This window comes from Numenius arquata, chromosome 10 (genome assembly GCF_964106895.1).
Source record: "Numenius arquata chromosome 10, bNumArq3.hap1.1, whole genome shotgun sequence".
NCBI classification, from domain to species: domain Eukaryota; kingdom Metazoa; phylum Chordata; class Aves; order Charadriiformes; family Scolopacidae; genus Numenius; species Numenius arquata.
In genome coordinates, this window is record NC_133585.1 from 28,979,811 (window position 1) to 29,004,784 (window position 24,974).

General features: G+C 39.2%; 1 protein-coding gene across 2 annotated transcripts in view; it reads left to right on the forward strand.

The window, feature by feature from the left end:
• INPP4B (inositol polyphosphate-4-phosphatase type II B) overlaps window positions 1–24,974 on the forward strand; it is a 176,406-nt gene that overhangs the window by 7,383 nt on the left and 144,049 nt on the right. The gene's annotated exons all lie outside the window — the stretch shown is intronic.

Below are 24,974 nucleotides of genomic sequence, written 5' to 3' on the forward strand. Positions count from 1 at the left end.
ATATATACTTGATGATAGATTTCGTTTTCCTTTTGTGTCAAACTAAATATTCTTACTGAACACCGTTATTAGAGATATTGGGGGTGGTGAGGGTGGTGGTGGAGTGTTTTTTATTCTTCTGGGCACATGCATGTGAAATCCACCTAAAGCGTTATTCTCAGTTTTTCTCAGTATTTTGTAAGTCTGGATACATAAATGGAAATTCAAACTGCTGACTTTCATTTGATTTTATATTGAAGTAAAATCTTTCTTTGAAGTGGCTGAGGTTATAATAAGGTTTCATATATCTTAGTGTATCTGTAAGAGAATTGGGGATAAGCGTCAAGACCAGGAAAGTCACAGGTATAGGCTTAAAGTCCATTTGTAGCCTTAGTGCTCTTTGTGCCTAGCCCTTGAAAATTCAATGGGAGGATTTGGCTTTGCAAAAATCTTTCTCTCTGTGAGAGCATCCTGCTTTTCCTCCTACTTTTTCTCCTACCCTTTTATTATTTTTTTTCCTAATTGGGGCAAATTCCTCCCTATCGCTGTATCTTCAGAGAAAGCTGTAATCTACTGTTCATTAATTTTCCATTTTCTTTTCCTTTTCTACCTATTCTATCAAACAAATGCGACTGCTGCCTTACAGCAGGCAAAGGTTTGCTCTCAGAGCCGCTTTTTGGAAAACTGTTGTAAAACTAAATAGGGATGAGATCAATCGTATTCTGTAAAAATGTAATGTGTTGCCTTGGAAATTGCTTAGAAATAAGGGAACCAAATAGCAAATGATAATACTTTTGTGTAAATTTGATTTCAACCAGCTAAGGATTTCAGTAACGTGGGCAAGACAGTTCCAGTCTCTGTAGCACTGTCCAAAAAGCTTGCAAATGTACCATTCTTCCATGAATACTTTGTATATGCATGTTCATAGATATCCTCCATCGCTCACTAGACCAGCACGGGGCACATCAGAATAGTCAAACAAATCCAAAGGGATTGTTGCACTGCCCGATAATTTCTAACGATGACTTTTAGGGTTCAAGGAGTGTGTGTCTAGTATAGAAGGCCGGGATGTTTTCCTCTGAAATATGTGCGCTGCAGTGAATAGAGGAAGAAGAGCATGGCCCGATGTTCCTTTAGTCAACGTGGAGGAACCTGGCTGTGAAAATATGACCTCAAGTTGGAGAATATCCTTCTGTCCTTTCAAAGGGAAGATCTGCTTTCCCTCCCAGAGCTTTTGACCCAGGCATCCCCTGGACAAGGCACTGGAGGAGCAGCTCCTCAGGAGGGGTGGCTGGTGCTCCTGGGCAGGCCAGGTACTGCAGCCCTAACGGGCAGCCCGGGCACTGCAGGCACGAAGGATTACCTTGTACTAAATGCAGCATCATGGGAATGTTCGAATGACTCAAAAGGGATAAGATTTGCCTGTTCCCGTTGGTCATTTCCCTATTTTATCAGGTGAATGAACAGTTAGTCCCATCACACCAGCACAAACTCTTAAAATGTACAAAAGGGGAACTAACATTCAAGAAAATAGCAATGTGTTTGCCTTTAGTTGTAGCTACTTCTAATGATTATGGACCCCACAGTTGGCATGTCTACCCGTAGTTGATGTGTAGTTTATAAATGGGGCATTTCCTGCAGGTGAAAAAAAGCAGATGACTTCGCAATATGCTTTTTCCAGTATGGAAAGCTCTGGTTTTGCCTATTGGACTCATTTTTGATAGTTTCTTTACCTGGAAAATAATCCATCAAATTAATGCCTACCTTGTTGATGGAGCAGCACTTTTAACTTTAAGTGGATACATTGAACTCCTTGAAAAATCACAACTATGAACTTCTGTTTAATTTTTCATGTTTTATATGCTTTTGTCAAATAAGGCTTTAGAACTCTTTATGTTACAAGTAATTGTCTTTATACTGCAGGAAAAATGTTCGTGCCGCCTTCTTTATTTGCAGCCAAAATTATACCTTAATAGAAATGAATTACTGTAGAAACTGTATTGAGTGTTTAAAAAAAAGAAAAATAAATGTTAATAGTGTAGCTTCTGCCTCTTCGTCTTCGCTAAGGTATTTCCATTTTTCTCAAAGCCTAGTTCAGTACTAATGGAAATAATTCAGTGACTTCCTGAGATGATTTTGATTTTATAATATTTTTTATCTTAATTTTTTTTGCATCTTGAAAATCAAACATATCTGTCCTTATATTCCCAACCATCTTCCTTCATAAAAAGGCACTTACAAATATTGATGTAAAATAGAAGGTAAAGTATATTTAAAATCTAATCCTTCAATGGCAAAAATATTTTTGCGAAATATTTAATATCTTTAGAATGCAGTAAGGATTGAAACGATGAAAAGAAATATATGTGGACCATTGGTAAGTCTGCTCTTGCTTTTGTGTTATGAAAGCAGGCACTTAAAACTAGTTTGTAAACAGATTTTTCTTTTAAATTTTTGGGGTGCGCATTCTGGGAAGTTGAAAACAGAACAAATTCAATTTATTAGAAGAGATTTTTCTCCCTCTACCATGTGTCTCACAAAAGTATTCTTTACAGTTATGGATATGCTTGAACCAGTAAATGTTTGCATTTGAAATTTTGTACTTATGAAGCAAAGCTGAGCAAATAATTCTGTTCAAAAATCAATTAAGAATCATATACGTTGGACACAACGTCAGACTATCTTCTTGAGCAAGTTTTTGTCAGAAAAGTATAGTAAATTGTTCTCAGAGTAAACTAGTTAAGTGTTTTGTATTATGCTGTATTTTAAATATTTGATGAATAAACATGAAAGGCTTGTGTAATCATTTAGGAATTCCAGTGCCGCTAGAAATGCATGTATCATTGAATTTTACAGTAATCAAAGGCTGTTTATATAATCATTATGCAGTATATTACAGATACAAATTCCCATATGGCTGAAATTCTCCATGCTTGGCTTTCTTCATGCCAGAAATGAGGATTTTGTTTTGATCTGTTCTTTGTTTTGTCCTATTCACCATGGATTCTGTGATCATAAAGGGAGGGGGGAAAAAAAACCCCTTGTGTTCTAACGTGAAGATTTTTAAGAAGCTGTTTGCAGCTTGCGCAGTGATGGCTGGAAAGCCAGGAGAATGAAGTATAAATATAGTCTGTAGTGTGGTCAAAAATCGGTGCATTTGGTTCTCTCAAAATCTCAACAGTCAATGAACGTTACGAACATGGACGACTGAACTCAAGGTTTCAGTGTCCAAAGCAGTTACTGTATTGAACAGAGCATCAGCTGCTTTGTGATGTTACGGCACTGTGTGGTATATGAGAGAGATTTCCTTTCACTGAGGAGTAAACTGACTTCCCTCACCTTGAATTTATTACTTGTTGATGAGATCATGGATCATTGCCGGGGAGTCACTGGCACAGTGACATTAGGTATGATTATATTTAGTCTTTTTGGTGTTTTTTTTTTCATCATTCTGAGGTGTTGAGAATTTCATGGATCTTTTTTTCCCCTGGAGTTCTTTCTTTTCATCATAGTCGTGGTATTTTTAAAGCAAGAATAGTTGAAGATTTTTATAGTACCATGCAGCTGTTGATGTTTATTCTTGCAGTCTTATTATCCTTAAATCCTTTGTCATATATGCAGTCTTACTAATATGAAATGAAAGAGCTGCAAGTAACAATTATCCAAACCTCTTCAGTAGGATTTCTTCCTCCCCCCCTCCCTGCAATTCAGAGTAGGGAACGCTGTGGCTTTCTAGTTTACTTATAGTTCCTTCCACTAGTCTTGTTTTTCTTCCCCAGCTTTCTCTGCAGGCTCCTGCAGAGAATTTCAGTAAGGCACAGCATTTGAAACATAACCATTGTAACGGTTCATAGAGCTATCGAGGTAACTTAGTTCAGAGCCAAAACGAAGCAAAGGCTCTTCTATCAGTTTTGACTGTATAAGTTACACCTGGGGTGTCTCCAAATGAAATTCACTGGAGAGAAAATAGAGAAATACATTTTGTCTGCAAGTTGATGAGCAGGCTTGTTGTCGTACACACCCAGGAGTAGTACGTTTGAACCAATTCTAGTGTATGTATTCGTGTGAGATAAGGCGAACATTTTTTTGGGATGTATTACATTGATCTGACTTGATATATATATATATATAGATATCTATATGACTTGATATGTATATGATATATTGATATATATGACTTGATATATATATATAAAAATACAATAATTTCTGGTGGAAGCTGAAGTCGTCTTACTTTGTGTGTCTTATTGTTTCGTATGGTTGTGTACGTTGCTCAGTTTTTTGGTTCTATGGTAAGTCTATGGGCATTTATCACCATATCATTATTAGGTGATACAAAGAAAACTACTGGATCTCTCTGGAGTAAAAGTAAGAACAGAGTGCACTACCTTATCTCTCCTGGATCTATTAGCACAATATTATTGTGTTACTGTCTAGCAAGTTTGTGTCTGTACTACTTCCACCTAAATCTGTGAGCAGGACCAGAAGCAGCATTGGATCACAGCTCCTCAGTTTTATGTTCCCTACTTTACCCTTCAGAAGTTTTACTGGAAGTGTCAGAAGTGGTGAAGAATGCTGAACTTGTTTCTATATGCATTGAGAGATAAAAGCTAATTCCTTTGATTGCAACAGCATCTGCACCATGAGCAGTTGTATGGATAAGTTTGGGTTGGGAGAAAACCATTTCTCTATTGAGATTACTTCAGACAGGATTGTCTGCTTCCTGACAGAAAGTCTGCATCATGTGAGACAAACGTGATTTATTTCCTGTAGAAGGCAGCAGTCAGTATGTCTTTGAGATGCTTGGAAGGCTTGGATTTTGACACACAGCTGCCTTAGTGAAATCGAGCATGGAGGTCCTTGATTTGTTATAGCTGTAGATTCTCACTGCCTCCGTTCCTGGGGAATAACTTGGCAGCTTTTCAAAAAGAAGTAATTGCAAGGCTCTCGCTCAAGAAATTATCTCTGAATGTGGAAGCTCTGGACAGTTACTGCCCAATTATTGCTACCCTCTTCTGAAGTAACATCACCCCTGTGACAAGGAAGTTTCTGAATAATTAACTGTGCCCAAATGGCTTTCAGGCTTGGGTATGACAGAAGAAAGACTGTCCTTGCAGTATAAATTAAAGTATAGGTACCTACGCCCTGTTCCATTGAAAGGCTTCCTGAATGACTTTTTCTGTGTATGTACAACGCTGTGCCAGACTTGTGTCTGGAGTTTCATTGTCCATTAAGGCAACCTTGGCCTTATCAGTTAGCAATCCTCTCCTGGTAGATAAATCTGTCTTGATTTTGAATTAGCGCTAGTTTGGAGTATTTTGTAGTAGTACAGTGGAGGATTCCTTTCCCCTGCTCCTTTCTTCCTCAGTTCCTCGGGTAGTAGCTCATTGGCCCCAAGAACATGCTCCTGTAGGAAGGACTCGAGGGCTTCAAGTTTTCACGTCTGTTTTTAGACAGACACGTGAAACATCATAATCAGCAGTATGTTCAGTATGAAGAAGACAAAAAGCCTGTTTGCTCCAGTTGCGTTAAACTCCACAGGAGTAGGATACTGGCTTTTTTAGCATCTGCCTTAAATACTGTCCCCCCAAACCCATGAGCTATCTATTGAAGGAGTTAGACAGTAGCAAGAAGTGAAGGGACATCACCTAATTTGAAAAAGCGAACTATTATTTGCCTTGGGTTTGGTTTGTTTTGCCCCTCCTCCTTCCAGTTCACTTTTTCCCAGGCTTGCAGTTTGGTTTTCTGTTAGTTGTGCAGCCTGTTTTGTGTGCTTGAGATGGACCATGCTGTTTTCTTAGTGTTTCTGAAACTCTTAGATGAAGCTGTTTCTAGATTTACCTGAATTATTCTTTTTAGTTAGACATACTGGACATACCCATTGAAATATTACTGAATCATTTACATAGGAAAAACTGGAAATTCAGGTTATTTACACAAAGTAGTTCGTACCTCTAATGGTCTGAATGCTTAGTTAAAGTAACATAAGGTATTCTGGACTGTCAATCTCCTTTTTGAGAGAAATTGTCATGAAATTTGTATTTACGAAATTTGCATCTGTGGTACAATCATAGTGAATCTTAGGAGACTGCATAGCTTAGACACTTCTCTTGAGTAGGTTATAATTGTTAGTGTGTTTGAATTCTTCACAGTAAGAGTGATCAGACACTGGAACAGGCTGCCCGGAGAGGTGGTTGAGTCACCATCCTTGGATGAGTTTAAGAGTCGCTTAGATGTGGTGTTGGGGGATATGGTGTAGGGAAGAACTTTGTAGAGTAGGGTAGATGGTTGGACTCGATGATCCCAAGGGTCTTTTCCAACCTAGATGATTCTGTGATTACAAATGAAAGGGGCAATAAATTCTTTGCTTCTTTAGCAAGTGGCTGTCATTTACAGCAGGTTACTGAGATGCTGTAAGTTAACGTGCACAGCACTACACTTCATATTTGATTAAAATGGAAGTGGTTGGTTTTGAATTTGGGAGTTCAGTGCTGTAAGTCCTGGCTGTTTAAGACCAGGTAGACCAGGTCTTCACATCCTGGCTGCTTGGCACTTTCCACAACTGAGGTCGCAGTGTCTAAAATCAGATGCAATAGATACTTTATACAGTAAGGGCAGCTAGTTTAATATCAACTAATGGCAACCAGTTTAATAATAAAGCCTTGGAACAGGCTGTCCAAGGAAGTGGTGGATTCGCCATCCCTGGACGTATTTAAAAGATGGGTAGATGTAGTGCTGAGGGACATGGTTTAGTGGTGGTTTTGGCAGTGTTAGGTTAATGGTTGGACTAGACTATCTTAAAGGTCCCTTCCAACCTAGACAATTCTATGATTCTAATATGGGTTGAACATTGAACTTAGAGCATTAGTAACCAAAACAACAATAAGTAAAGTATATGTTTTATTTTCCTTGAAAAATACAGTCGATATATACTGGTATTACCAACAAGTTCAATATGATGAGTTATGCAAATGTATTTATTACTAAATTTTTTTAAAAAATCATATTCAGAGAATATTGAGTTGTGTGTAGTTTGCTTACCTACACCAAAATAGTAATTTCAAGTAACTTTATTTCATTTTATTTGTGGATTTTCTTTAATGTGATTTATTCATGCCTCATTCAGATTTAGACCAAGCCTATAATACTTTATTAAAGCCACTTATTTTTTCAATGAAATACTTAAGTTGCCTTTTTCAAAGAGGGGAAACATTTTAATTGCTATTGCATTAATGTAGTAATACTACATTATTATTAGCACTGATTTTAAGCAGATAAACACTTTCTCCCAAATTAGTCTATGCAGATGCTGTAAGACCGTTCCCTGTAATAACACCTCACTTTCCAAAAGAATACAGTGGTTTTCAGGGGACATTTGGTTTTGGCTCAAATTTCTAAAGTTAATTTATTTTTCTTTCATGAAATGAAACTTGTGTTAAAAGGTGATATTAGACAAAGCAACCTTTAGATGTTTGGAAAAAAAAAAAAAAGGCCCAAGAATGTTCACCTTGTATTTTTAATTTGTCTTGAAGTGGTTTTGTTTTGGTTGGGGGATGCTTTTAGGGGGAAAGGGGCTGTTTCCAATAAGGTCCTTGGCCTGATGGTACTTTCAACTTAGCAGGTCTAGCTGATGAGGTGAGCTCAAATTTCTGCGTGGTGTAATTGCTGGAGCTTGGGCCGGCAGCGGGTCTGAGTGCAGGGTGCTGCCTGCAGCCTGGAATATAGGCGAGTGAGCAGTAAATGCATTTGCAAGAGAGAAGGCTGAAATTCTGAAAGGTGCATGTTATTTACATGAAGTTTTTTAAATTCATTTTTAGAAGAGGGCTCAAGTGGTTCCTTTTTAAGCTCTTCCTCCTCCTAATTTTCAGAACACTGAGAAGACGGCATTTAAATAGTTTATTTTATAAACTGGCTGAAAAGACTGGAGTTTGTCCCCCATGGTCTACAAGAGCACTATGTGCGGTTTAGCGCTCTGACTTTTTTACTATGTTGTCTGTAGAGTCAATAGTAACAAAATGAAAACATCTGTACTGAAATTCTGAATAGCACTGAAGATGTACTACATGTTAATAAACCGGTTCTGGTGTATACAGGAGGTACTTATATACATGTATTTACATCCACGGAGTCTTTTAGAAAAGGTGCTACTTCTTGAGATATGGTTTCTTCAGGATGTTTAAAGAAAAAAGCTGAAATGTAGGCTACCATATCAGGTATCTGTATTTACTTATTTATTTGTTAGTGCTTTTTTTCTGACTAAATCTAAATGGTCCTTGTAACCGCTAATTATCTGTCTCTCCGTGACCTTCCTGTTTTAGAGAGGAAAATTGAAGAAGTAGGGCTTTTATTGTTACATTTGGTTAGCTTCAGATCCTGAGTTGGAATTTTACGAGTTTTGTTAATCAATCCTTCTCTCTAATGTCTGTATTTGAAAGTGGAGGTAATGTGCGACTGAAGTATTTCTCTGGTGGTATTAGTTCAAACAGAGTTGTTTGCAGCACATAGTGAGTGCTCCCACTTGTCTCTTCTGGGTTCTATGAAAGTGTTACTACGTTCAGAATATTTTGATACCGAATATTACTTGCAGCAATTTATTGACCGGAAAATATTTGTGCAGAGGACAGTGACTGCCCTGTTAGTCTGAAGAAATCCACATGCATATCCTCCTGTTTTTAAAATAAAAGCCTCATGGCAGCAGGTAATTAATTATAACTGAAAATATAACTGTATAAAAATGTATAGTTACATATATGTATATATGTATATATATAATGTATAGTTATATATATGTACTAAGTACATATATATATGTACTTAGATATAACTGAACATTGGTTATCTGTAATTGTGGTTGTTCTTATGACACTGTATGTCACTGTATCTTCAACGGTGTGTAGCACCGTTGAAAAGTTTTTGCCAAGTGTGCGGTCTCTGTGCATGCCTCTTGACAGCAAGTTTTCTGTACTCACTTTTGCATAAATCCCTCTATATTATGTGTAGGCCGGAAGAGAATGAAATGCCTTTGGAGTAAGCTGGAGGATGATGAACCCATGGTCTCCATGGCCCTTCAGCTCCTGCCCACGTTGCTTCTAACAGGCACGCTCTAACTCAGGCTCGAAGTGTCAGTGCTACACAAATTACTGAGTGTGGGAAGTATCTGGAGAAAAAGGCCATAGTGCTTTTCCCTTCATGCTTGATCTGTTTGGAAAGCTTCGGAGCTTGGACAGGCCTGGCTGTAGTATGTGTTAATGTGCTTACGCTGTAGAAAGCAGGTGAATCCATCAGAATTTCTGTCGAAGACACTTAGCCACGCCAGTAAATTAGGTCTATGTGCAGTGCTTGTTATTTTTAGGAAAATTCTCGGAAGCATTTTGTGAACTGAGGCATTGTCTTTGGTGTGCAGTCAGACCTCCAGCAGAAGGTGCATGTGCACAGCAGTATTGCACCAGGGAAACAGACACTCTTGTCATGCATGGATATAGTTTCTATATGGAAAAAGAGAGAGAGACACTTAAAATGAAGTTAAATGTACTCACCTCTGGGGCTAACAACTGTTTGAGTAAGAGATGGCAACACTACACACTGCTTGAAGATAAGAGCTGAAGTTATACCTTGCTGAAGGTACTGGGAGGCTTTTGAGAGGCAGATATAGCTATTTGAGTCAAGAACGTGGCTGGAACACAGAGAACTAGACTTCTGTTTTGGGAGCAAATCCTCACGATGGGCAAGGATGTATTGAAGTAAAATGCTTCCAGAATGAGCAATGACATTCTGTTTAACTGAATTCTTCTGGAAGTCTTAAAGATAATATTAATCGCAGTAGCTTTTATGACAGACAATGACGTTTATGTTACATTAGTATAAGCTGTTTTCCCTCCCCCAGAGCTGTTAGTATATTTATAAGGTCTGAATTGTATTCTGGATGTAGTTTAACTCTGAAAATGTCATCTTAATGAAAATTTTCTGTACGGAATCACAAAATCACAGAATGATAGGGGTTGGAAGGGACCTCTGGAGATCATCTAGTCCCAACCCCCCTGCCAGAGCAGGTCCACCTAGACCAGGTTGCACAGATTGGTGTCCAGGCAGGTTTTGAATGCCTCCAGAGAGGGAGACTCCACCACCTCTCTGGGCAGCCTGTTCCAGGGCTCTGCCACCCTCAAAGGAAAGAAGTTCCTACTCCTGTTTAGATGGAACTTTCTGTGTTTAAGTTTGTGCCCATTTCCTCTTGTCCTGTCACTGGGCACCATTGAAAAAAGACTGGTCCCATCCTCTTGACACCCACCCTTGAAGCATTTGTAGGCATTGATCAGATCCCCCCTCAGTCTTCTCTTCTCCAGACTAAAAAGATCCAGGTCCCTCAGCCTCTCCTTGTAAGAGACATGTTCTAGTCCCCTAGTCATCTTTGTAATCCTCTGCTGTACCCTCTCCAGCAGTTGCCTGTCCTTCTTGAACCAGGGAGCCCAGAACTGGACACAGTGCTCCAGATGCAACCTCACCAGGGTAGAGCAAAGGGGCAGGATAATCTCCCTCGACCTGTTGGCCACACTCTTCTTAATGCACCCCAGGATGCCATTGGCCTTCTTGGCCACAAGGGCACATTGCTGGCTCACGGTCATCCTATTGTCCACCAGGACTCCCAGGTCTCTCTCTACAGAGCTGCTCTCCAGCAGGTCAGCCCCCAACCTATACTGGTGCATGGGGTTATTTCTCCCCACATGCAGGACCCTGCACTTGCCCTTGTTGAATTTCATCAGGTTCCTCTCTTCCCAACTCTCCAGCCTGTCCAGGTCTCACTGAATGGCAGCAGAGCCTTCTGGTGTGTCAGCCACCCCTCCCAGCTTTGTGTCATCAGCATACTATACTATATATACTGTAAATATATATGAAAGTTTGCCTAATAATGTCTCCAGCATTAATATTTGAATCCAGTATTTTCAGAAATAACAGGATACTTAATCAGCAATCTGTCCTTGTTTGGAACTGAAAGGGAATTTGTTGAAAAAAATCAAAGAGAAAAAGGAAGGATGGATGCCTCACTGATCTTCGTGGAAATTGTTAAATTTCCTATTAACTTTTGTTTTGCTCCTGTGGCTTTCTGTTGGAATTCCTATCTTTTGGTTCCAGAAACTTGGAGAGTTAGTTCAATAGTGAATCAAGCCTGGTTTGCAATGGCTTCCCCAGTGCCTTCTGGTGGTGTAGGGGCCTCGTTTGACTAGGGCAGCTTGTACGAGGGCAACCAGCATGGCAGGAAGGTGGCAGTGCAGAAGCAGCAGCCTTAAAGACTTGACAGAGGAGCTGGTGTTCCTCAGGGCTCAGTATTGAGGCCAGTTCTGTTTAATATCTTTATCAATGATCTGGACGAGAGGATTGAGTGCACCCTCAGTAAGTTTGCAGATGACACCAAGTTTGGTGGGGGTGTCGATCTCTTTGAGGTTAGGAAGGCTCTACAGAGGGATCTGGACGGGCTGGATTGATGGGCTGAGGCCAATGGGATGAGGTTTAATAAGGGCAAGTGCCAGGTCCTGCACTTAGGTCCCACCAACCCCCTGCAGCGCTACAGGCTTGGGGCAGAGTGGCTGGAGCTGCCTGGCAGAAAAGGACCTGGGGGTGTTGGTGGTCTGTGGGCTGAACATGAGCCAGCAGTGTGCCCAGGTGGCCAAGGCGGCCAGCAGCATCCTGGCCTGTATCAGGAACAGCGTGGTGAGTAGGACTCGGGAGGTGATTGTCCCCCTGTCCTGGGCACTGGTGAGGCCCCACCTCGAGTGCTGTGTCCAGTTTTGGGCCCTTACCACAAAAAAGACATTGAGGTGCTGGAAGGGGGTTCAGAGAAGGGCAACGAAGCTGGTGAGGGGTCTGGAGAGTAAGTCTCATGAGGAGAGGCTGTGGGAGCTGGGGTTGTTCAGCCTGGAGAAAAGGAGGCTGAGGGGAGACCTTATCGCTCTCTACAACTACCTGAAAGGAGGTTGCAGAGAGATGGGGATTGGTCTCTTCTACCAAGTGACAAGAGGCCTCAAGTTGCACCAGTGGAGTTTTAGATTTGATATTATGAAAAGGGTTATCCAACATGGGAACAGGCTGCCCAGGGAAGTGGTGGAATGGCCATCCCTGAAGTGTTTAAAAGACAGGTAGATGTGGTGCTGAGGGACGTGGTTTAGTGATGGTTTTTGTCAGTGTTAGGTTGATGGCTGGACTCGATCTGTAAGGTCGCTTTGAACCTAGACACTGTATTCAGACTGGAGATAGTTGTACACCTAAAGATGCCAGTGGGCTGCTATATGGATTCTAATCAAGTTAGGTGTCCAGTTTTCCATTTTTAAGCTACCTGAGGTCCTTTTAGTCTCTCTGTTACCTAATGAAGCACTTCTAAAGCTGCCTGAGGAAACCTGTCAGCACCTTTTTCAGACTCAATGTACATTTGAAAAATGTGACCCTAACTTTTCCAGACTGGTGTCCGCTACAGCATCTCTGTTAGAGGACAGATGTCCACGTGCCAGCATAAAAGCGATACGGCCCATAAACTTTCAAGAGGGAGGTCAAGTACCTTTTCAATAGTTAATCAACCAGTGGTCTGGATGGAACCCTTTCCTGGCCATCAGATCACTCATCAGACCCACTCCTAACAGTTGTCTTTAGTAGGAAAATGGATTACAGCTCTGCTACAGTCAGATGGGGGGTGGGGGATATATTGGCCTACACAATGAAACATGCTTTCAGGGGGTCTTCAGGGCAGATGGGGGGGCAGAGATCCATGTCCAGTGATCAGCCTTGCTGATTATTTTACAAAATTGAGTTGAAGAAATTCAGTTATATGGTTGATAGGCCCTGAAAAAAAAAAGGGAGGAACCCAGGTTTTATTGCAGTTGTACCAGGTGCATGTACAATGAGACAAATACTGTTTGAAGAAGATCAGGTAGGAGCACCTTTGAAATATAGAACCTGGAGACCTACGTCTGGCAGGTTTATAGGCAATCAGCAACGTGACATCAAGATAAATTATTTTCAGAAAAAAGCTGCCATAACTGTAATGAAGTAGTTCTTAGTTCAGCAGAACAGACTGTTTCTATTGAAACGTTTTGGACTGAATTCCAAAGTATTACTGATGTGATGTGCAGCTTCTATCACTTTTTCTGTTGGGGAAACTAAGTAGATACCACTGTGTCAGTCTCAGTCATTCAAAAATTCTGTTTACTTTTCTTTGTACTTGAACGCACAGATGGTTACTGTAACATAATTTTGGTTTATAAGCCTGGGTCAAATGAATTGTTGAATTTGCTCCTAATTTTGCAATGAGAAATAACATAATGTCTTCTGTATTTTGTGAGTGAACTGTTCAGTTCAAAACCTTGCTTCTTTTTACTATACTGTGTAAAATTTGTGTATTCAGGCTGTGTTTGATTTTGTTTTCCAGAGGGAAAGAAGATTTATGTTGGTTAGTTTAGTGGGTCAAAACCATCTTAAAATTGAAGTTGAATTGACCATTCAGAACAGTGAGGATAGGTGCACTGAATCCGAATGATTTTTCCGTCTTGGAAAAAGAATGAAGATTTTTGTTTTGAAAGAGGTGAAGCAACAGTAAATATGTGAGAAAGGGGGATTTTAATAAATAAAAGAGTTGAAGACAATTAATAAATTTGGATTCACACTGTGCTCTTGTTTTTTAATGAACAACTTAGCAGTTAAACTTTTGAACTGAGTTACAAATAATGTCTTCATTACTCCTCTTCTTAGAGTCAGAGGAAAGTCTGTGAAGGCTGTGATCCTTTGCTTCTAAATCTTTGTTATACAGGGCTACAGGAAAGGAAATTGTTTACTACAGCAGTGAGTATACATTTATGGAAGTTCAGCTCTGTCAGCATGTCCTTTCTAAATTCCTGTTCTGAGTTTTGTTGGGCATAAAAACTGGCTTCAGGCTAAATATGCAAAGACTTAAGACTAATCTCTGACAAGTATATGGGGATTTTAATACAGGAATCTCTTATTATGATAGAGTGAATATATGTCATAATAAATTTATTTTTAATAAATTGTAAAAACAGGTAGTCATTTTTAGGTGCTCAAGTGTGATGGCTTGGTTTTGTGTGGGGATTATTGGGGGTGGGCTGGTGGTTTTGTTGGTTTTGGTTTTGTGTTGGGGTTTGGGTTTTTTTTTGTGGTTTTGTTTTGTTTTTTACTTTCCATTTAAAGTAATTAGAAAGGGAAAACGGACTGATAAGAAGAAATGAGGAGAATTGTGTGGGGGATAAAATATTGATCCTGTGATCATAGATGTGTACGTAATTAGCACAACAATACTCTATTACAAGCAGGACAATTATCATACTCATTCACGCATCTCAGGACCACACAGGAATTTGGATTTCTCCCACTGAATATTGGATGTACACAGGCTAGGTGGTTAAAAATGTTGCAGGTCTCAGAGCACAGTATCTCTACTCTTGTCCAGAATAGCAGTCATAGCCCTCAGGGCAATGCAGGCACAACAGCAGTCAAGCAGTGCCCGAAAGAATTCAAGAGGAATAAAGCTCAAAGGGGATTTACAATTTTTCAATTACATTCAAAAATACAGTCTTTTGGAGGAGAGTGTTCAGTTAAGTTGAAAATTAATCTTTTTCTGAAAGAGAAGGAATTATGCTGAGTCACAAGGTGATCTATCATTGAATGATTTTGGTATTATCCAGTGTGCAGACAGTGACTTTTATCTATTTTATCAGTGTATGCTAAGAATGTCTTTTGTGTCAAATATAAGTGAGAACATAAAATTGAAATGTCCCTTCCCCTTCTCTATCTAATTTCCAACAGCCCCAGTGTTAAAGTCTGGGAAATACTGCCTTAGTTCAAATAGCTCTTCTCCTTCCTTTGATGTTAATGCACAGTTGCATTCATTTAAAATAATCATACCTCCTCCTCTTAACTCTTGTTTTCTGATCCTAATTAAGTTTGAACTATTTTAGTCTTTGTACCTGAATTTGGTCCTCCACTCTTACCAGCATCCTTAATCCTGTTTTTTGAATATGGATGGCAAGTGTACACAGTATTGCTGATAAAGTGGAATTACCTTTTCCTGATATATTTGAAAAGCATTTTTTGCTTTTTTCAGTTGTTGACGCCTCATACGCAGCCTGTTTATTAATGATACGCTTAAGTCTTTCTGCCGCTGTGTTTTCTGAACTAACTTGCTTCTAGCTTGTGGAGGAAGTGTTAGTTGTTACTAATTGAATGCGTCACTTTGTACTTAATACGGTTATGTTTCTGTTACTCAGATCTTCCATGTGTAATTCTTTCTGTATCCCATTATGGTTTTACTTGTTATAGATTCTGCCTTTTAAATTTCATTATAAAGCTTCTACAATTTTTGCCGTAGTGTTCAGTGAAAATCTGAAATGAAATTAGCCCTGCCACTGAGTCTCAAGGAACTCTCATTACTGTTTCAACCCTACCATTTCCTGATTAGCCAGTCTGTTAATCTCTCTAATTTCTTTCCAACTGCCTAATAATTTTTGAGAAGGCACTATATCAAATGCTTTATTGAAGTCCAGAAGATAAGAGCTACTGCATTTCCTTCATCTAAACAATCAGTTATCTTATTGAAGGAAAGAAATCAGTCTGCTTTATCTCTGTTTAATGAACATGTGTATTTTTATTCTAAGAATATATGTATATGTATGTATGAATATTGTGGCAACTGTCAGTAACACAGTCACTCAGGTGGCAATGCAAATTCATGACTAAATCTTAAATTACTGGAAAGGTCTGGAATAACTTGCAGCTTTTAGTAAGATGCACACTACACTATCCACTATCCTTGTCAGCCTACTGATGTTGAAGAAGTCTAGCTCTGAAGAGCATGAAATGCTGTGAACTGATGGGACTTGAAGAAAAAGAAGATCCAGAACTGCATTTACAAAGGTCTGAATCATAACTGATGGGCTTCTGGAGTGGTGGGTGGGTTTGGTGGATTGTGTTTTTTTTTTTTTTTTCTTTTCTCCTTTAGCATATTTGAGTGGCTTGACATCTGTGAGATCTTTCTGAGATCTACAGTTGTATTTTAATCTTAAGAGTCTAACAGGCAGGGTTAACTTCCGGTTTCATTATTTTATATTAATTGGTGGTTTATATTCCCAAATGCTTTCCATGTTAAATGCGTAACTTATTGTTTTAGTTTTCTTTTTCCATTGGGCAGCGTAGCTCTATTTCTTTTCAGTACCTATCACAGTTTATTTGCAAAGTGTTTCTGACAGTAACTTTAAATCTGTTTGGATCTCGGCCTGGTGGTGTGTTGCAAATGGCAGCAGGTGGATCTAGGTGGCTCACAGTTGATCAAAACCATGAGGTGATCCTACATGTTCCTACACATCAGTGTCGTTCAGTCTTTAGCTTTTTCCCCTTCACAGTTTTATGATCCTTTAGGCAGCTGTAGTGTTAACACTGAGATAGAGTAACGTGTCAAAAAGCAATGCTGATTTCTTAAAAAACCCCACAGAATTGCATTCATTTTGCTGGAAGTCTGGTCAAGTGATAGGAAATCTCCTTTGGGCAGTCCTAACTTTAAGTTGTCTTCATGAAATAATGAAACTACTATGATCAAATTTGGGTTATGTACCTTCGAAACACTGTTCTCTCGTGACCATTTTAAACTTGGGCAACAACAAACTTTTCAATAAGCTCAGAAAGTGCCTCAGTATCAGCAGAAAAATTCATTTTATGGGGTCTCGGTTCATTGCATGATTTTCTCTTGTTTAACAAAGAATTGTTTCTCTATGGAGAAAATAGGGGTTTCAAGCTTTCGGTAGATTTCTGGTGTGAAGCATTTCTCTTTCACGGTTTTGGAGTTCCCAAAGACAAAGATTCTGCTTTTGTATTTAAAGGAAAGAATGGGTCAATTTTGCTGAGAGGTAAACCCATCAGTTAAGAAAGCAGACTTCTGAATTTTCATCGTGGGTCCTCAGAATATGTCCTCCCCTTTGCCTGCTTAGTGAGAAAATCTTTTTCATGTAAGAAACACCATTGAAGTAACAAAACCTCATCTTAAAATGAGGTTGAAAATACAGACCAATAATTTATTGTATTAATTTCTTGTGATTTGTTATTGTGCTCTTAATCAGCAGTAGCTGTACTGGATATTGCAATAAAACTCAATTCCGTTTTTTCCCCCAATTTTGTTAAGCCATTTTAACAGCTGAAAAAGTGTTATTTACATGGTTTAAAATAAAAATATATTAGTTGGTTTAATTTCAATTAAGTTCTTTTTTTTTACACTAGATGTTCTTTTATAGACCCAAAGCCCCAGGTTTTTGGAGTGGTGTTACTGCAGTGACCTGGGTTTGCTTCTAATTCACATTGACACAGCTAGGAGCTGCCCTTAATTGTTTTAAGCAGTATCTCTTTTACGAAAAACATGCAGTATTTTTATACACATTTGGAAAATAGCTGTTAACATAGCACTTTTTTCATTAAGCTTATTGACTCTTTCCCTGTTAAGAATAATTTTTGTTCAGACTGTGCTTCCCTTATTAAATTGCTGCCATCCAGCATTTAGCTGAATCCATTTTCCCGTGAGGTATCTTGGTGAAAGGGCTATTCTGATTAAGTGTATCACAATTAATTAAAACGATACTGTAATTTCATTCTTTTTGTTATGGTCTAGGAATTCTGAAGTTTTGACATCAGTTTCTTGTCGCCTTTTATACTTTTTCCCTTGTTTCGCTGGCTTTGAAGAAAATAGCTATTAGCAGCTTAGACATTGCTAGGGCAGAAATTATGCCAGTATATTGGTGTTCCTAGAATGGAAACCATTGTAGAAACCACGTGTGTTACCTTAGCAGTGAAGTAACTGCGGTTGCAGGGTTTGTTTCAATGACAGTAATATTATTGCATTATTTGGTGTCTGGCATTGAGTTTAGGGAAGCGGGAGGTGGAGGGGAAATTAAGAGTTAAGATGCTAAATTAAGTGTGGATATGCCAAAAAGAGGCATTATTATAAAAGAAACATCAAAAAGAGCCTTCTTAACTACAAGGAATTAAGACATTTTTCACTGCTTAAAGGGTTGACTTTGTATTTCCTGCTCCTTTTACTGGAGAACAGAAATGAAGTATGCAGCTAGTCCAAAAACTTTCGTTGATACCAATAGGCATGGGACCTAGCTTTCAAATCCCAAAACGTTGAAATGTGAGTGAAAAACATTGTTTTTATCTTCCTTGAAAACATTTCGATTGTACAACCAGAATGGAAAACCTTTGAAAAAGTGATGTACCAAATAACAATTTCTTTCACTGAGTCTAACTTCAATGTGTTTGTTTTCCAAAATAATTTTAAATCTTAATTTAAAAAACCTAGACTACTGGTTTAATAGTAAAACTAGTTTAAGTAGCTGGTTTTAGTGTATTAACAGGGTCTGGGGTTATAAAAGTAAGGTGGTTAAGCAACCATGGCTCTTTAAATATTTTCATATGTAGTCTATCTTCTGTCCTAAGTCAGCACCCAAATTCTTTTTCAGAACAAGACGATGCTCATAGATCTGAGAGGCCTATTGTGTTTTGCTAACCGTGTTTCTAAATCCTCTGAGGAGATAAATCACTTGAATACTGTGGATCGACACATTGGATGAGAGACAGTTTGGGAATTACACATCAGAAGTCTCTGAATAGCCTGGCTTTTCATGTAGTTCTGCCCAGCTGGATTGTATGGCTGAGATGCATATTTTTTTCGGATGGTTTCAATTAGGTCTTGGGCTTTGAAGAGGTATTAAAATAGTACAGTGGTTGGAATACATAAATATGTTCGTTAGGGGTCTACCCCCAACTGCGAACAGAGGAAGGAAGCTGAGTAATCCTGTGGTATGTGGAATGGGAGACAAGAACCTATGTTCTTAATTTTGCCCCAGGCTTACTATGTTATCACAGGCAAGTCACAAGTATTTTATTTCTGTTCTGCGGAGGCTTTGATTTTTATGGAATTGCCCCCAGTGCATGAGATTAAATATGTTTGTGTGCATTGCTCGGGTCGGTGTGTCAGGTATTCAAGCTCGATGTCTGAAGATGCAGAGCACCAGTACAGTGCTTGGGTGAAGAGGGGCTTCTGCCTCAATAAAATGGGGGAAATACCTAGGTGTTTTGCAGAGAAATGCATGGGATGTTATGTAGTTAACTTTGCTTTTTAACAGAAGATACTGTACAAAATGCCAGGCTTCTTCCATCCGCGTACACTTTTTCATTTTCTAGCAATACTTGGTTGCAAGGAAACTCTCTTGGCTGAGAAAAGTCTGTCACTTTTTTTGTCATTACTAATTTTAAACAGAGGAATGCTGAGAAGCTTAGAACGCTTTGGAGTTTTTAATACACTACTCCTTGCCTTATTTGGTTGTTCACCCATGCAGTTGTTGCGTGGAGTCTGGGGGGTTTCAAAAGCTTCAGCATGAGTCCTTTGTTAAAGGCTATCCCTGCTTTATTATTTTATTATTTATATTTATTTATATTTTATTATCTAAAGATAACGCTGATAGCTGCCCTATTGAAGATCTGCGTTCTAACTGAGTGGAAAAATTAAGTGTTCTTTCTTTCTTGGGATGCCAGGGGGCTACCAGCAGCGTTAGAATTGAGTTCTCATCCTGGTGCGGCAACTTATTTGCACTTAGCTGGGCATACTTTTTTTTCAGCTCTTCCTAAGCGCAGCGTGCGTACGACTGCCAAAAGGCGGCTTTCTGACTGCATTGGCCAGTGAGGAGTTTTGAAACAGCACTGTTCATGTTTCTTCTAAAAGTATCAGTCACAGAAGGGAATATTTTTAGTTTTCTGTAGCTAAATTCCCCATCAGTAATTTGTCGTATCTCTTGCAGTCTTGGCGTGTGTGGAGAAGGGGGTGTTACTGATTTTCCCCCACCCCTTCTATGCGCAGAGTGCTGACCAGGATGGAACAAGGCCACTATAATTTAAAAACAGTTTCTCAACAGCTAAACCAAGTGTCAGAACTGTAACTGCCTTCCCCAAAGGTTTAAAAGCACATAGTAATAACAAAGGCAGTAGAAGCAGAATTTTTCTTTTAATGATTTTGTGGGTAGGGTTAATCCATCTGCCTGAGATGAACTGGGGTCTGTCACAGAGAATTGGTACCTGAAGCATTGATGTAGCTTATGGGTTTATTAACCCTTTGTTGCGGGAAGGGATATATTGGGGTGGGAGTTCCCCAGGTTATTCCTATGGATTAGGAATAGGAACACTATTTGAGCTGGTGCTTAGTTTAGCTACTTAATTGAGCTACTTTTAATTTAAACGTTACTGTGTGCAACCTTCACTGAAATACTTGGTGTTGTCTTGCTTTGTTGCCAGTTAGCCACTGGGGACTTCTCCTTGATTATTTACTGTAGCTTGTTTTCACTTTTTTTTGAGTGTAGTGGTGGTGTTAATTTTAATATGCAAACATGTGGCGATTACTTTTTTTTTTTAAATTAAAAAAAACAACGCTGAAATGTGGGTGTCAGGATCTCCTGAAATTACAGGAATTCCTGTAATTTGCAGGAGCACAAAGCCATTTGTGAGGATTTTTTTTTTTTTCATACATGGAGAGAACAGACCTTATTCTCTGTAAGTAAAAAGCAGGAAAGTCAGGACTAGATTACAGAACAATCACCTCAGATTGGGGTGTGTGTTTTCATGGAAAAATGATGTATATAAGTATAGCAATTAAATATTTGTACAACAAAGAATTTCTATGGAACCCTATTATAAATGCTGCTATATAACAGCCAGGAATATGTTTAGCCACATGCTGTGGTGAGTATTAAAAGAAAGCTGGAAGGCATATTTGTGAATTTTCATCATTTTGAATTTGAAACTCTGCAGATCTAGTTTGCAAAGACTGTAATAGAAAAAGTCTGCGAACGTGGAAGTTTAGAGAGGACTCTCCTTTGTGACATGAACGTGATGACCATGAACTGGCTGCTGTAAGTCAAGCGTAGAGCTCAGCTCAATTTCTGGTTGCTAAAGAAGAAAAAAATATGCAAAAAGGAGTAGAGCTCTTCTGAGAAGGGGTTCGGTGTAACCATGCTGACTCCTAGTGTCTCCAGAACAAGTATATCTGCTATATTGGCCCTGTGCCACAGGGCAACCTTTAGCTGTGCCCCGCACACAAGAGGAATTATTTTGCCACTTGATTCATGAGTTGCCAGCGGAGCAGGATTTATGAAGAACTGGTTTGGGACTGTTTGTTTAGCAATGGAGGAAGTGGGAAATTTAGGGGAGCAAAAAGTGAGAGGAAAAAAATATTGCTGTTAATACAATTGAACTGTGTAACTGGAAGCGGCTTTTGTTGTTGCTGTTCTATACAGAGGCATTGCTGGAAACAAAGTGAGCCTCTGCTCAGGAAGTGTGGGTTTCTTAAATGATATTCATTAGGTACTGATGCTTGTCTTTACAGAGAATTGTTTTCAAGACAAAATGATGGTCATTTGCGGATTTTCTTTCTTGGAAAGAACGGTTCACTGAGATGATGCTGTCTTTATTTCTTAGATAAAATGAAACAAGAATAGTAGCTCTGCTCTTGAGAGATCTTTAGCATTTGTAGCGTAGTAGATTAACAAAAGGTTAAAAGCATGAATAATTCTGTCATTTTAGAAAGCAGTTTTTAGCAGGAAAAAAAATAATCTGCCAGACTTGACTTTTTGAACCATTTTTTCTGAAGTTTATTTTATTGTTGGTGGTAGCTGTAGTACTGGCAGGAGATCTCTTGAGTGTAGGCACTTGTCAAGTGAAGTGCACGATTATAAAATGATCTTCAGTCCACACAGGAACACAGAAGGATTAATAGTGGTTCTTTGGCCACAGAACTAATGATGCTAATGGTGATATTGACACCTCCAACTGCTGCTTCTTAACATTGCCTTTGGAAGAACAAAGTTTGTTTGAATATAAATTATGGAGTACTGGAATTTTTAAGTAGAAACTGAAATTGGAAGTAAAATAGGCTCTGTCATTTGGGTAATACATGGAAGTAACAAACCGATACACCAAAAAGGCCTCCATGTCCTTCACCAGCAGTGGGCCTTTTCACTGAATTTCACTGAATTTTTAGAGTTGGAAGGGACCATAAAGATCATCTACTCCAACTCCCCTGCCGAAGCAGGATTGCCCAGAGCATGTCAGAGCATGTTCCTCGGGACGGCATCCAGGCGGGGCTTGAAAATCCCCAAAGAAGGGGACTCCACAACCTCCCTGGGCAGCCTGTTCCAGGGCTCTGTCACCCTCACCGTAAAGAAGTTTCTTCTCATATTTGAGTGGAACCTTCTGTGTTCCAGCTTGTGCCCGTTGCCCCTCGTCCTCTCACTGGCAACCACTGAAAAGAGTCTGGCTCCCTCCTCCTTCAACCCACCCTTCAGATACTTATAAGCATTGATAAGGTCTCCCCTCAGCCTTCTCTTCTCCAGGCTAAAGAGTCCCAGCTCTCAGCCTTTCTTCATAAGGGAGATGCTCCAATCCTTGAATCATCCTCGTTGCCCTTTGCTGGACTCTTTCCAGTAGTTCCCTATCCCTCTTGAATTGGGGAGCCCAGAACTGGATGCAGTATTCCAGTTGTGGCCTCACCAGTGCAGAGTAGAGGGGGAGAATGACTTCCCTCGACCTACTAGCCACACTCTTCCCTATGCAGCCCAGGATTCCATTGGCCTTCCTGGCCACAAGAGCACACTGCTTGCTCATTGTCATTTTTCTGTCTACCAGGACCCCCAGATCTTTCTCTTCAGAACTTGACTCCAGCAGGTCCACACCTAACCTGTATTGGTGCCTAACCTTCTTCCAAAGGCTTCTAGCAGCTGTGTTTACAAATAAAACTGCAAAAGGGGAAATCGTAATATTTTTTTATAAAGGGATTTTTTTACATACGTTTTCTTTTCATGCCTATAATATAAAATGCAGTAATACATTTTACTTTTGTTTTACACATCAGTTGTAGAACTTCGTAATAAGTTATATGAAAAGAAGACTTCTGCAGCGAATGTCAATGTTAAATTCTTGGTAGTGAAGAATGAAAAAGAGTGGAAGTTTGGCATTCGGCCTCAGGAAACTTTATTTTCAGGGGAGTGCATAAATCCTGGAAAATTGCTTCTGGTGTGTGATCCTTACTAGTGTTGTCAAGGCTGAGATTTAAATACCAGCTTCCCTCTGCAGGGGCTCGCGGCTCTCTGCGTTCATCTCGTTGCTGAGGGAAGGAAAATCATCCTCTCTTCTAGGAGAAAAAGACTCCAGGAAATAGATACACTGCAGCTGGAATATGAGTTTTGAAGAAAAGCAGGGTCTGGGTGTTTTCTGGGTATCGTGGAATCTGAATTGATTCTCTCTGACAGGCTGACAATACCATTCCTTGTGTCTTCTTGTGAGCGATGGTGAGCTATTAAGCGAGGTGCTGTTTCAGGAACTGCATGTTTCACTGTGGCAGCATTTCCTGTACGCAGTTGTCATGGGAAGAAATTGATATGTGCTGGGAACAAAGATGCTATGTAGGAAAAGAGATTAAATTGTGAAGGTAGAAACAAAAATTATCATGAGAGAAATGAAAGGACATGGGGTGCAGAGTACTGGCAATCGGGACTTACGGTATGGACTCCAGTAGCCTAGGTCCTCAGTTCTGGAGGGCACAGGTATTTAGTTTTAAATAGATGTTAGATGGCTTTCCAGAGGTGAATGTAGATCAGGAAATAATTTCCATGAGATAAAAGGCTTCTAGATTTGAGGTACTTGCTATTTCACATAATGAGTGGGCTTACCCTCTCCCCACAGGGGTCTGGAATTCTGTCACACTTGCGTTTGTGAAACATTCTTCGCGAATTTCACTCAAGGAGTCTTGGTTTCTTCTCTTGTATACAAGCATCGTTAACTCAGAGCGACCTTGAGATTCCTTGGGATTTTGTGGGACCTTCATATGCCCTTAAACTGTCCCTCTTGAGATACAAGCAATGGCGGGTTGCTTACGTGTTTGTGGAGCGATGATGATGTAGAGAGTGGTTCATAATTCACTGCCTTCCTGTGCCATGATCTCTGTGTAGGAGGATGAGAATTTTAAGCTGCAGTGTTTAAATCAAACCTGTCACCCACATTTTGCTAATCCAAACATTATCTTGAGCTGAAACCTCACATGCAATTTGAATCAATGCTGGGCTTTCCTTTTAAAAGAATATTCAGCTATTTTGAAATGTGGACTTTCAAATAAGTCCAAGTATGTTTTGGTTTTTTGCACGGAGTGATGCACTGAAGATCATTACTGTTGGTTTTATTCCACTCTGATCTTTTCAAAAACAGGAGATGTGGAATTTAATAAAGTACTTTTTATTAACTGCTCTGTGATGATGCTTATGCTGACAATTTTGAAGTTAAGGTTCTTGCAACAGCATTAGATTAGGTATTATTTCAAGATCTTTAGTGCTTAAGTGAGCAGAGTGACTTCATGAAATCACAGAATGCAACAAAGAAATTAACCTCTTTTAGACCGTGTCTTCTGAGGGTGTATAAATAAACAATTTGTATACTTTGGTTTAACCTCTCATTTTCATTCTTGTACCTCTGAGTGAAGACTATTTCTTCTGAATCTCACAGTTATGTGCAAATAGAAAAAAATGTAGTAATTTTTAGCACATATGTATGGAAATATTTATTTTGATTTGGCTGACTTTTTTCTTTCCATTGAATTCTTAGCCCATTTGATTTTTAAAATATCTTCCCATTTAATAAAGTTTTGTTAGTCAGAATACTGAAACACTTTTTGACCCCTTTTATTCTTTCTTTTGAGAAATTAACTGCATATAAATGATAGAGTAAATCTAGGCATGCTTTATGGGAGGTTTTAAGATAGGGGGAAAAGTTCCAGTATTCATTTCCATCAAATTCTTACATTACTACTGCAGTGCAAAGTAATAACCAAGTTGGGGAATATGTATGAAGATGGGATTTTTCAGTCTTCAGAAAGATGTAATAATCTGTTATATAGGCAGTTTCAAATCATGTTTATAAAA